We start from the raw sequence: 12,961 nt of genomic DNA, 5'->3' as shown, positions 1-12,961 counted from the left end.
ACGCCAATGATGACACGGAAAATTCCATGCCAGCAAACGAAAGTACTACCTTGTTGATTGGAGACTCTGTGATAAAGAATATCCAAGGTACACATTTAGGAAAAGCCGTTGGTCATCGGGTGGTGGTTAAATCGTTCTCCGGTGCCACCACCAAAGCCATGAAGGATTACCTTAAACCTTATTTGGAGCTTTCACCGGACCAAGTGATTCTGCATGTGGCCACTAATGATCTCAAACATAAAGAACCACAAAACTGAGTTTCCGGCTCGGTTGTAGATCTCGCCAGACAAATTGAAAACTCATCCGATGCCACAGTAACTATATCTGAGCTCGTGTCAAGAAGAGACGGATTCAATGAAGCCGTAAAAACAGTTAATAAACATCTGAAGTTCTACTGCCGACAGAATGGATGGAAATTTATCCAGCATCAAAACATCTCCGAAAAGGAACTAAACAAGGGCGGACTACATGTTAATTTCAAAGGTAATCAACAATTTTTTAAGAACTTTCAGATGAGTTTAGGTTGAAATGACGCGCTATCCACCAATGCCGTGCCTTTTCAATGTACAAAACGCAATACTGAAGAATCTCATGAGCCTACCTCAGTGTTGCCATCCCAACGTGGTCTTAAATTAGCCTCTTTAAATAGCAATGAATTAATCACACACATAGATGACCTTAGAGTTCTTCTAGCGCATAACGCAATAGATATTTCATCGATTAATGAATCTAAGCTCAATGAAACTATTAGCGACGATGAGGTCAACATCCTTGGCTATGATACATGTATAATTCGACGTGATAGAATTACAAACGGTGGAGGAGGAGTATGCTTCTATGTGAAAATTCAATAAATTTTACTGTACGAAATGACTTAAACATGGACACTCTTTAAAATCTATGTCTGGAAATTCAAAAACCTAGATCTAAACCGTTTGTTGTTGCCATGTGGTATAGACCACCCGATTCTTCTATTGGTATTTTTTCACCTTTCGAAACTTTAATTGGGAAACTCGATTCCGAAAATATTGAATATTTTCTAATGGGAGACCTAACTGCGATATGGTTGCTACTCGATATGACAATAATACACGCAAATTAATGAGTATCGTCACTGATATATATGGTCTACAGCAACTTATCACTGAACCAACCAGAATAACCCCGACGTCTGCAACTTTAATTGATGTAATCTATACTAATTGTCCAGATAAAGTTGTGTGCTCGGGGGTTCGTCATATCAGTATTAGCGATCATAGCATAGTTTTTGCTTATCGAAAATTATCTTTGAATGGAACGTCTGGTGGGCACAATGCCATAACCTATAGAAACTTTCGAAAATTCAATCGAGTAAATTTTCGGAACGATATTGCGTCTTAATATTGGGATCAGATTTACAATTCAACTGATCCCAATGAAATGTGGTTACAATGGAAATGCTCGTTTCTATCTGTTGTTAACAAGCATGCTCCCTTGAGAACAATGCGTGTTCGCACGCGTAGTTCCCCATGGATTACATCTGAGTTTAAGAAACGTATGCATGATCGGGATATTCTAAAAATTAAAGCAAGTAAATCTAAAGATTCAAATGACTGGTCACTTTTTAAAAGACAACGCAATATAGTAAATAGCGAAATCAGATTGGCCAAGCAAGCCTATTATCAAAATAGTTTTAACGAGTATATGGGCGATTCTCGAAAGACCTGGCAGACTATCAACGAACTTACTTCGCGAAAATCTGGCAAAAAATCGGTAACATCTCTGAAAGTAAATGGGGTGTCAATAACAAATCCAACTGCGCTGTCGAACCAGTTTAATAATCACTTTGCTACTATCGGCCCTAAACTTGCCAGCAATATTGATTCTTCAAATAGTGATGGCTATCAGAAATACCTCACTGGCACAGATAAACGGTTTCAGCTCCGTCCGACCAGTGCAAATAAAGTTCTCTCACTTCTGAATCATCTGAATAACTCAAAGGCAGCTGGCCTTGACAAGATATCTGCTAGGCTCATTCGGGAATGTGCAGATCTGATTTGCATCCCTATCCGTGATATTTTTAACCAGTCAATAAGTCAAGGCATATTTCCGGATGATTGGAAATGCGCAAAGGTCACCCCACTTTTTAAACAAGGCGATCGGGACGATCTAAATAATTATCGTCCAATTTCGGTGATCTCAGTCATAGCCAAGGTCTTTGAAAGAATCGTGTATGATCAATTATATGCCTACCTAGAAGAGCACAATATCATATGTAAATATCAATCGGGCTTTCGCGCTATTCACTCAACTGTCACGGTTCTCCTTGAGGCCTCGGACACTTGGGCGTACAACATTGACCACGGAAAAATCAATGCCGTTGTTTTCTTAGATCTAAAAAAGGCCTTCGACACAGTTGACCACGAGATCCTTTTATCGAAATTAAGAAATTACGGCATATATGGTAACGCGCACCAATGGTTTAAGTCATATTTAGAGAATCGTACTCAAATGTGCTCCATCAACGGGTCGCTCTCTAAAAGCTGTTCATTAAGTTGTGGTGTTCCCCAGGGGAGCATTTTAGGGCCACTACTATTTCTGTTATACATCAACGATCTTCCAAATTGTCTATCAAATTGTGAGCCGAGGATGTACGCTGATGACACCCACCTTACATACGCAGGTGATAATGCAGACAATATTCAGTTGCGCCTAAATCAAGATTTAGAAAATGTTCACAATTGGCTGAGAGCAAACAAACTCACTCTAAATATGACTAAACCGAATTCATGCTTAACTGATCTAGGCAGAGGCTAAGTACTCTCACAGAATCCCCGACACTTGCAATTAATGATTTTCAAGTTAGCCAGGTCACTACCGTAAAATCACTTGGAGTGACCATCGATGACAGACTAGATTGAAGTAGCCATATCGAGAAAGTAACTAAGAAAGTCGCTTCTGGTATTGCGGCCATAAAACGAATAAGGCACCTTGTCCCTCAGGCGACCTTGCATCTAATATACCAAGCTTTGATACAGCCACACTTTGATTATTGCAATATTGTCTGGGGAAACTGTGGGATAACTTTACGGAATAAGGTACAAAAGCTACAAAATAGAGCAGCCCGCGTTTTGACCTACTCAAACTATGACGTAGACGCTGGTCACCTGTTCAAACTTCTAGGCTGGAAAAATCTAGCTTGCCAGCAGCAAATTCAAAGAGTTACGATGGTTCACAGGTCTCTGCACGGGTTGGCTCCAGACTACCTCAGTTCTAAATTTGAACGGCGAGAAATCGCGTATGACCTAAGGGACTCTGTGAATAAACTCAATGTTCCATTACCGCGCACAGACTACTACAAAAATAGCTTTAGCTATAGTGGCGCCATTCTCTATCTATCTATCTATCTATCTAATTACCAGCAGGGCAAATCCCCTGCCCCGCCCTAGCCGATCAGTAGATTTGGCGAGGTTTTCAAGCCACCCATTGAATTTTTTGGACTAGTGTAATCTTGTCAGCATGACCGCATGACGACAATCGTTCCACCTCTACTTTTCCTCAGAAAATACCAGAAGTTGCTAATACATGAGGGTAGAGGAAGCGGATATGGACGTCCATATCAAAGCGCGTGTAGATGCTAAGAGGACGATTTCTCATTTTAATTTGTGCTTATAGGACTAGTACCCCTCCCTTTTTTTCCCCTTTTTTTCTGACAGCACCAGAATTATTGCCTATAAAACTAGTTTTTCTTTGATTTCTCCGGCTCGCAAAGCGTATAACTAAGTAATGGGACATGCTTGCACTCTTACCAGTACGGGACTCAAGGGAGGGTGCCTGGGGGTATCCCCTTATATGGGCCATAAAGGTATGCGCGGCGCCAAAGGGTAGGATCTTAAATAGGGCATAATTTTCAACTTTTTTCAACAGCATGTAGGGTCCCTTGTTTCTGAACAATAAGCCACAGGCGAAAGGATTCAATTGCATCTTTGTTTAATTGCTGTTAGGGAGAACAGTCATGTTTAGTGTTTGTTATGAATATAAGTCTGTATTAACACTACTTTCAATTCAGCTGTGTTACTGCGCCTTTCAATAACATGCGAAATCTAAAATTCGAATGTCGTCAATCAAATGTTCGGCGGCTCCTCCCCCCTCTTAAACCTATATTTCAAAGTTATAATCCCTGCAGTCACGTACGGTATATCCGTATGGGGAGGCACGAATCGCTCAGATGACCTCGACTCACTCGAAAGACTACACTCCAGAGCAGCAAGGCTTATTTTCAATTTTCCTAAAGACCTACCATCAGTTGAAGCCCTCACCAGGGCCAAATTGGACACTCTAAGAACCTGTTATAAGAACGACATTCTGAAACTAATTTATAAAATGTACTACAATGATTCACCACCCTGTATGACTGCACATATTGCAAAATCACAATCCTCCTATAATCTAAGAAACAGCCTTAAGCTGGAAATCCCTCATTTTAAATCAAATATCAAGAAATCCTCCGTATCTTACAGAGGTACAATTCTGTGGAAATTTCTACCGATTGGATGCCGAATGACGAACAGTGTAGACAGCTTCTCTAAGATGATCAATAATCTTACTTTGGTCAGGGACATTAGCTTTGCGAATATATACTGCAGAAGATGACTCGACTGCCCATTGGTATACGTTTATTAGTCACATAATGTTAATAATTAGGTAATTATTATTAGCTACAAATTTTTATGTAAACTAGATTACATCTTACATTGTAAATTTTTTTTTTTTAATTCTTATTTTGTAATTATTCTTTATTGTTTATTTATACCCGACCCCACAAGCTGCAAGCTTAATTACTTATCGTGTTTAAATAAAGGTTACTTACTTACTTACTTACTTACTTACTTACTTACTTACTTACTTACTTACTTACTTACTTACTTACTGTGCTCAACGATTTGATTTGGTCACCACGCGCTCCGCAGTAGTTGGAAGCTGGGAGGAGCCCCCGGAGGTGCACTGCCATATATGGGCTATATAGGTATGTGCCGCTGTGAAGGGTATGGTTTTCAAGCAGTTTACTCTAGGATAGGGTATATAAATCAGAGCGTTTGGGTCTAGAATAGGGTATAATTTTTCACAAAACTGACTTGTTGGTTGAAGATTTTATCTAGACTAAGGAAACCAAAAATATAAAAAAATCAAATCGGCAAGTTTAAATTTACGCAAAACAGCCTCAACAGCGTCGATAGATAGGGGGATGTGGGGAGTTTACTCTAGTATAGGGTAGCAAAATTCAGCTGAACTAGCTTTGGTATAGGCCAAGGGTTCCAGGGTTCCAGCGGCACACCCCCATCCAGACATTCCCGAAGTACCGCCCCCCGGGGGAGGAGCGGCCGAACATTCGATTGATGTTGGCGAAAAACGCATTTGTCGGTTGAGCTTTCAATTTTTGAGTCCGCAGGAGTCCGCATGTTATTAAAAGGCGCAGTAATGCTCGCGATACACGATATATGTAGAAGTGTTATCAAAAATGCACTTTTCTCTCGGCTATTATGATTTTTAGAGACACCGTGAGGGTAGCAATGAGAGAGAGGTTTTGAGGTTCTGTGCCGGATGCGACTATAACACCTTTAATATAATGCCTATCGCATTTTAGGACAATCATGTTCAAGCCCCACACCCTCCTTTGAGTCCCACAATAAGAGTGCATGTCCGATTAGTTAGCTTTATGTCTCCCGAGCCGGAGAAATCAAAGACAAACTAGTTTTATGGCCAATAATTCTGGTGTCGTCAGAAAAAAGAGGGAAGGGTACTAGTCCTATAAGCACAAAGTGAGAAATCGTCCTCTAAGCATCTACACGCGCTTTGATATGGACGTTCTATGGAAAGTTTCTTAGCCCCATCTTTTGATTTTCTTCATTTTATTCATGGGTCGACCATTGTGTCTTTTATGAAAAACGAACGGCTGATAACGGGAAAGAAAAAAGTGAATTTCAGGTCCATATCCGCAAAACATAGTTCCATTTAAGAGTGTCGTGTTCATTCAAGTTCCTTTGACGAATGCACTGCCCAGCTATCAACCAGTAAGTGTTCGTTGTTGTTGTTGTTTTTAAAATTCCGGTACATAGCCCTCAAGCTCCCAGTAGTCTTGGCAATAGTAAAAGATTCAGTTGCCATTAAACGGCAAACGGAATCTTACGACTTCCGTCTACTGCAAGTGCTACGTCTGCGGCAGAAATTATTCAAGGAATTTATCAGGATGACGGCTACGGTTAATTTGTGCAGAACGCCATTATTTACTTTTGGAGTCTCGCAATTCTTGAGAATTAACCAACTTTAACGCTATCTTCACCTCAAAACTGGACCTACAGTGTAGCCAAGTATTTAAGGAAGCTATTTGCCACTGCTCAGAAGGTCATCACACGAACCTGAACGGCAGAAGAAGTATTTTCACCGGGTGCAAGGTTTATGCAAATGAGCTTTTGACACGAGCTATAATGTAAATACACCGACTGTGGCAGATTTTAATCTGTTGTCGAGTGTACTCCAAGGAGATACCCACCGGTTTGAACTTATAGAACTGTTTATTAAGGTAAGAAATTTACTTTGATGTGCTTCTTAGTCTTCATTTAGACCCAACTTTTGAGATTTTCTCCCTCAAATTTGGCTAAATTTTAGTATGTGAACAAAGGCCTCAGAGTAGGGTGTCTTCCAGCCTCGCTGGAAAGCTTGGAATTTTCCGAAAAGTTTCCATATTTCGTTAGTCAAAGGAATAAATATGCCTTAGGATTCGTATGTAAACGAAATTCCGTGAGCTGGATTTTAGGGGACGTAGCACGCTTTACAAAATCGCTGAATTTTACCTTTCTGATCGCGGTCGGCACCTCAGTTCGGCCAAAATTCAATTTTGGCTCGTAGCAAAGCAAAAATTAGGAATTGGAAAATAATTAATTGTTTTCTTATATATGTGTGCCAGACCCTTTCCACTGTCAAAAACTGAAGGAAAATTATTTTTGGTCCCGAAGTCGAGTAGACTGCTTTTAGCGGGACTGCCACTTAACAGCTGAGGCGACTCCATAAGTCCAGAGATAAGGGTGTTTTTGTATTCCAGGAGAGCAATGTAGGGGTCTTTTCCATCTTCACATGCCTTTCTAATTAAGTTCTTGATGGTTGAATTGCTCTTTCACTCATCCCGTTTCACTGGGCGTATCTTGGACTCGAGGTAGAGATTTCGAATCCCCACTCACTTGGAAATTTGCCTAAGGCCTTGCTTGAAAAGGGGATATTGTCCGCAACAACTTCATCCGGAATGCCGTGGCGGGCATAAATAGACTTCATGCTAGTATTAACAGAGCTGTCTTTTCCTTCATAAGGCAAAGTTCTGGGAACTTAGAGTAGTAATCAACCACAACGAAATAGGAGCTAGAGTTCAGTTGAACTATGTCTGCACCAAGTTTTTGCTGAAGGGCCTCTGAGGAGCTTCATGAGGAATGAGGGGCTCTTTCTGGTTCTCTCTTTGATACTTAAGACACACTGAGCATTTAGAAACCATTTTCTTAATTTCAGTAGACATTCCTGGCCAATTGATTGCAGCTCTGGCTCTTGAATTGCATTTATCAATGCCTAGGTGACTCTCGTGAATACAGGTCAAGACATCTTGTCTCATCTCTTGTGGGACTATGAGCCTCTGACCAAGGAACAACAGACCTTCAGCTTCATGAATCTCACCACGCAGACGCCAGTAGTGGGCTACTGATGCAGGCAATTGACTTCTATGCAAAGGCTAATCATTCTTAATAACCTTGCTCAATATTTGAAGGCCTTCATCATTTGCTGTTGCAGACTTCATTTGTGCAAGGTTCTCTGGGGTCATGGGAAGGTTTGTTACGAGGCTGTGGACCATAACCTCCATATCATCGTTCAAATCAACATCTGTAGGTTTTTCATTCAAAAATGCTCTTGAAAGTGTGTCAGCTACATACATGTACTTGCCAGGAACATAAGTGATGTTGACTTCGTACTTCTGAAGTCTCAGAGGTAAGCGTTGAAGCCTTGGAGAAGAACTCGCTAATGGCTTCTTTGTAACAGATAACAGCAGTTTATGGTCTGACTCAAAATCAACTGGTCTGCCATATACATAGTGATTGAATCTCTCGCAACCAACGACCACTGCGTAAAGATCCTTATCTATCTTTGGGTGGTTCACCAGCACAAAAAGGATCGGTTAAGATTCTTGAAGAAATCTGTTTGGATCTGGATTTGATCGATATCTGGAGAGTAAGAAATCCGAAAGAGAGGCTGTTTACTTGGAAGCAAACCAAACCTTTGATCCAAAGAAGACTAGATTTTTGGCTGATTAGCGACACCTGCCAAGACGAAGTCGAAGAAGTTAAAATTATATCTTCTATAAAGTCAGATCATTTAGCAATTACATTAATTTTTAATGGCATAGAAGAACAAAAGCATGGTCCATCTCATTGGAAATTTAACTCTAGTTTGACTAAGGATGACGAGTATGTAAAACTTATTAGTGAAAGTGTACCCGTTTCGATTGAAGAATTTAAAGAGGTCAATGACAAAAAAGTGCTCTGGGATCTTATAAAATATAGAATCCGACAAGTTTCTATAAAATATAGTAAAGGGAAAGCACGGCTTAGAAAAGACAAATTGCTAGAAATAGAAACACTTCTTAAAGTGTACCAGGAAAAGTGCTCTACTGATCCGTCAGCAGAAGATATTGAGCAGCTTGAAATTGTTCAAAGTAAGTACGATGCACATTTTGATTACCTTTCGAAAGGAGCTATTGTTAGTTCGAGAGCCTCCTGGTACGAGAAGGGTGAAAAAAATAATAAGTACTTTCTAAGCTTAGAATCTCATAAAAAGGCCAAAAGTTGTGTCCGTAAAGTTTTTACTAAAAAAGGAACTTTAAGCTCAGACCCAAAGAAAATTATGAATGAGATTGAAGATTTTTACACAGATTTATACGGTCTCGAGAGTAACCTACCAGAATTTGCAGATTCCTTTTTTCAACATTCTGCAATTCCTAAACTCTCACCAGATAGAGCAGCAACTTGTGAAGGAAAGCTAACGGTGGAAGAATGTTTTAAAAGCCTACAATCCTTTAAAGAAAACAAATCACCAGGAAATGATGGACTTACTGTAGAATTTCATAAAACATTCTGGTGTGTTCTGGGTAATCTTCTAGTAGAAAGTCTAAATTGTGCTTTTGACTACGGTGAGTTATCAAATTCACAAAAGCAAGCGATTATAACTTTGATAGAAAAGAAAGGAAAAGACAGAAGACATATTTCCAATTGGAGACCAATTTCGTTAATAAATATGGATGCAAAGATTGGATCAAAAGCAACTGCAAGAAGACTTCAGGAGGTTTTACCTGATATAATACATCATAATCAAAATGCTTATGTTAAAGGAAAGTCTATCTTCGACGCAGTTAGAAGTATTGACGATATTTTAGAATTTACTGAACGGAAAAAGATCAAAGGCTTTATGTTAACAATTGATTTTAAAAAAGCGTTTGATTCGCTTAACAGAAGTTTTATGTTTGAAACGCTGTTAACTTTTAACTTTGGCCCTTCCTTCGCGCGTTGGATTAGGACTTTTTATCAAAATATAACAAGTTCAGTTATGAATAATGGTTTTTCGACGGGCCCATTCAACGTACGGAGAGGTGTTAGACAAGGTGACCCCCTATCAGCGTATTTGTTTATTATCTGTCTTGAAATTCTTACTATCTCCGTGCGTGAAAATAACAATATCCAAGGGATTCAAGTCGATAAGGAAGAAATTAAACTTGAAATATTTGCCGACGATGTTACAGCCTTTGTAAGAAACAGGAGATCTCTCGAAGCCCTTCTCTGCACTACTGACTTGTTTAGTAAGTGTTCTGGACTTGAAATAAACTCCGAAAAAACTGAATGTATGCTTTTGGGTAATCAAGTCTCCTTGGCAGCAATGGATGTCATTTCCTCCAAAAACATCCCAATTAAAGTCACGGTTAAAATTTTAGGTGTTTACTTTACTTACAATGAAAGTCAAAGAAAAAAGTTAAATTTTGATGAAATTCTTAAAGCCATTAAAGAAAAGTTGCAAAGGTGGAAGTGGAGGGACCTTACCATTCTAGGAAGAATTCAGATTGTAAAGACGTTTGTGACACCATTGTTCATGTACCGAGCCGGTTTAATTTGTGTGCAAAAAGATACCGTAATGGTAGTCAACAGATTACTCTTCCAGTTCATCTGGAAAGGAAAAGATAAAGTCAAACGTTTATCACTTGTAAGTGATATCGATAAAGGTGGACTAAAAGCGCCTCATGTAGAATCGATTATTAAAAGCCAAAGGGTCATGTGTTGCAAGAAATTTGCCGATGATCAACAAAGTAATTGGAAGATTATTCTTTCCCATTACCTAAAAAATGTGGGGTCGAAACTACTTCTGCGCTGTGCTTTTGACTTAAAGAAATTGCCTATTAATTTACCCATTTATTATGAAGAATGTCTGCGATGTTTTGCAGAATATTCATGCGCGAGTAGAATAACTGAGCAAGCACTTTGTCAAGAAATACACAATACAGTGATTTGGAACAACAAGTTTATTTGTATACAAGGTAGGTCCATTTTCTACGAAGAGTTATTTAGAAAAGGAATTATTACACTCGGGGATCTTACGACTAAAGAAAATGCAGTATTCACAGGGTTTCAAATTATTACAAGCTCTTCGCTTACATCCAAAGAAAAGTTTCAGCTAATGGCGATCATAGACGCATTACCTGCACAGTGGCGACAACATTTAAAAACCTGCAATAATTTTTCAAAAAACTCTAAGTTTTCCAGTAACGCACAGTTACACCTAAATGGCCACAATGTAAACTTGGATAAGGTCATATCCAAGAGCATTTATAACGAAGTTCGCTCAAAGAACGAGAGTGTACCAACTGCACAGCTAAGGTATACTGAGACATACAGCGAGACACTGGAATGGGAAGAGATATATCGAATTCCCTTCAAAGTAGCTATTGGTTCTAGATCCCGTGAATTCCAATACAAGATATTACATAGATATTTAGCGACAAACAAGTTTCTCCACAAAATTGGCCTAGTACCTTCGCCTCTGTGCACTTTCTGCAAAAAAGAAAGTGAGTCTATCGAACATCTACTAATAAAATGTGAATATTCCGACAGTTTCTGGAGAGAACTAATTAACTGGCTAAATACGATAGAAATAAAAATCGAAGCACTATCAGATGTTGACAAAATGTTTGGACTTTGGAACAGACAAGTAGACTTTTATCTTCTCAACCATCTGTTGATCTTAGCAAAACAACACATTTACTCCTGTCGAAATAAAGGATTTCCTCCGTCATTAAAGATCTTTCTCGCAAAAGTTTCCTCAGTATATCAAATCGAAACGGTTATTTCCGATTCTAATGGCAAGCGAACATTTCATGACGCCAAGTGGAAGAAATTTATTACAAATAATTGTATTTAGGCCGGCAGCCTAAAAAATGTAACAATTGACGTAGTTTTATTAATATATTAGTAAGTATTTTTAGTATATTAGTATTTTCCTTACAAGTAGTGTTATTAGTAACAGTATTTCTTGTTTTGTTTTTTTTTTTCATCTATACTAGCGTTAGTCTATGTAGTTTCTTCTAAAAAAAGTAAAAATTAGCGTAGTTTTTATGCATTAATATAAATAGTTAGTAAGTATTTTGGGTGTATTAGTATTTTCCTCTTAAGTAGTCTTATTAGTAATAGTATTCCTCGTTTTTTTTCCATCTGTACTCACGTTAGTTTATTTAGTTTTTCTTTCTTTTATCTGCAAATGTAATTTCAATTGTTATTGTCACTCTTATTTGTAAACTTATATAAATATCAATAAAATACAAAAAAAAAATAGTGCTCTTCTGCTTGGTTAAGAGACCTTGATGCGTAAGCCACGGGGTGCCCATCCTGGAGGATGCATGCCCCGAGACCTAACTTAGATGCTTCCACTTGCAACTTGACTGAATTTGAGGGATCAAAAAACTTAAGAACAGGCTGACTTAGCAAGATCTGATTCAAGCGCTCCAGTGACTGCATGTGCTCGTCTGACCAGATCCATGCAACATCTTTCTTCAGCAAACTTCGCAAGGGTGCAGTAATCTCCGACTGATTTGGAATAAATTGTGAAAAGTAGTTCACCATTTCCAAGAACCTCTGCGACTCTTCTCTGTTCTGGGGTGGTGGCATCTGGACTATGGCTCGCACCTTCTCCATATCTGGCTTCAGTCCTGATTCAGACATGATGTTACCCATGTAATTTGCCACTGGTGAGGATCCAGACAAGATTGCTTTTCTAAAGAAAAAGTTTCAGGATTATGCCAACCCTAGAAAGAACACTGTCTTCAAAAGATATCGATTTTGGGAATGTAAAGAACGAGAAGGCGAGACGATAGATCAGTTCATCACCTTTATGATTTATATTTTAATTGTTTAAGGGAGGGCCACGAGTTTATCAGTCAATGACTGTAAAGTGTTTTTACCCTCATTAAATAAAGTTACTTACTTACTTACTTACTTACTTACTTACTTACTTACTTACTTACGTACGTACTTACTTACTTACTTACTTACTTACTTACTTACTTACTTACTTACTTACTTACTTACTTACTTACTTACCTAGCTTAAAACACGTGCGAGGTCCTGCGAATTTGGCGATCAGCATGACAGCATGATTCGAGATCGCATTGTTTTTGGTGTGAGAGCGAGAGATACATGTACGCGACCGAAAGAAGGACTGCTCCGTGAATCAGCAGACCTCACACTGGAAAATGCAGCAACCATTTGCAGAGCGAGCGAAGCAAGCTAAACTCAAATACAAGAATCGGAGGATTGCGACAAAGATCTCTTTCATTTGATCCAAGGCAAATTCAATCAAAGGCGTTCAGAGCCGCCGCACTCTAAACGACTATTCCACTGTTTGAATTGTG

General features: G+C 39.0%; 2 protein-coding genes across 8 annotated transcripts in view; one reads left to right on the top strand and one right to left on the bottom strand.

Moving 5' to 3' along the window:
• LOC145503238 (uncharacterized) overlaps positions 1-12,961 on the bottom strand; it is a 145,109-nt gene that overhangs the window by 72,136 nt on the left and 60,012 nt on the right. The gene's annotated exons all lie outside the window — the stretch shown is intronic.
• Positions 1-12,961, top strand: part of LOC145503221 (uncharacterized) — a 49,048-nt gene that overhangs the window by 9,041 nt on the left and 27,046 nt on the right. The window lies entirely within an intron of this gene.

This window comes from Orbicella franksi, chromosome 11 (assembly GCF_964199315.1).
Source record: "Orbicella franksi chromosome 11, jaOrbFran1.1, whole genome shotgun sequence".
Taxonomy (NCBI): Eukaryota; Metazoa; Cnidaria; class Anthozoa; order Scleractinia; family Merulinidae; genus Orbicella; species Orbicella franksi.
Note: the sequence above shows the minus strand (reverse complement) of the source record. Positions and strands in the feature narration are given on the sequence as shown.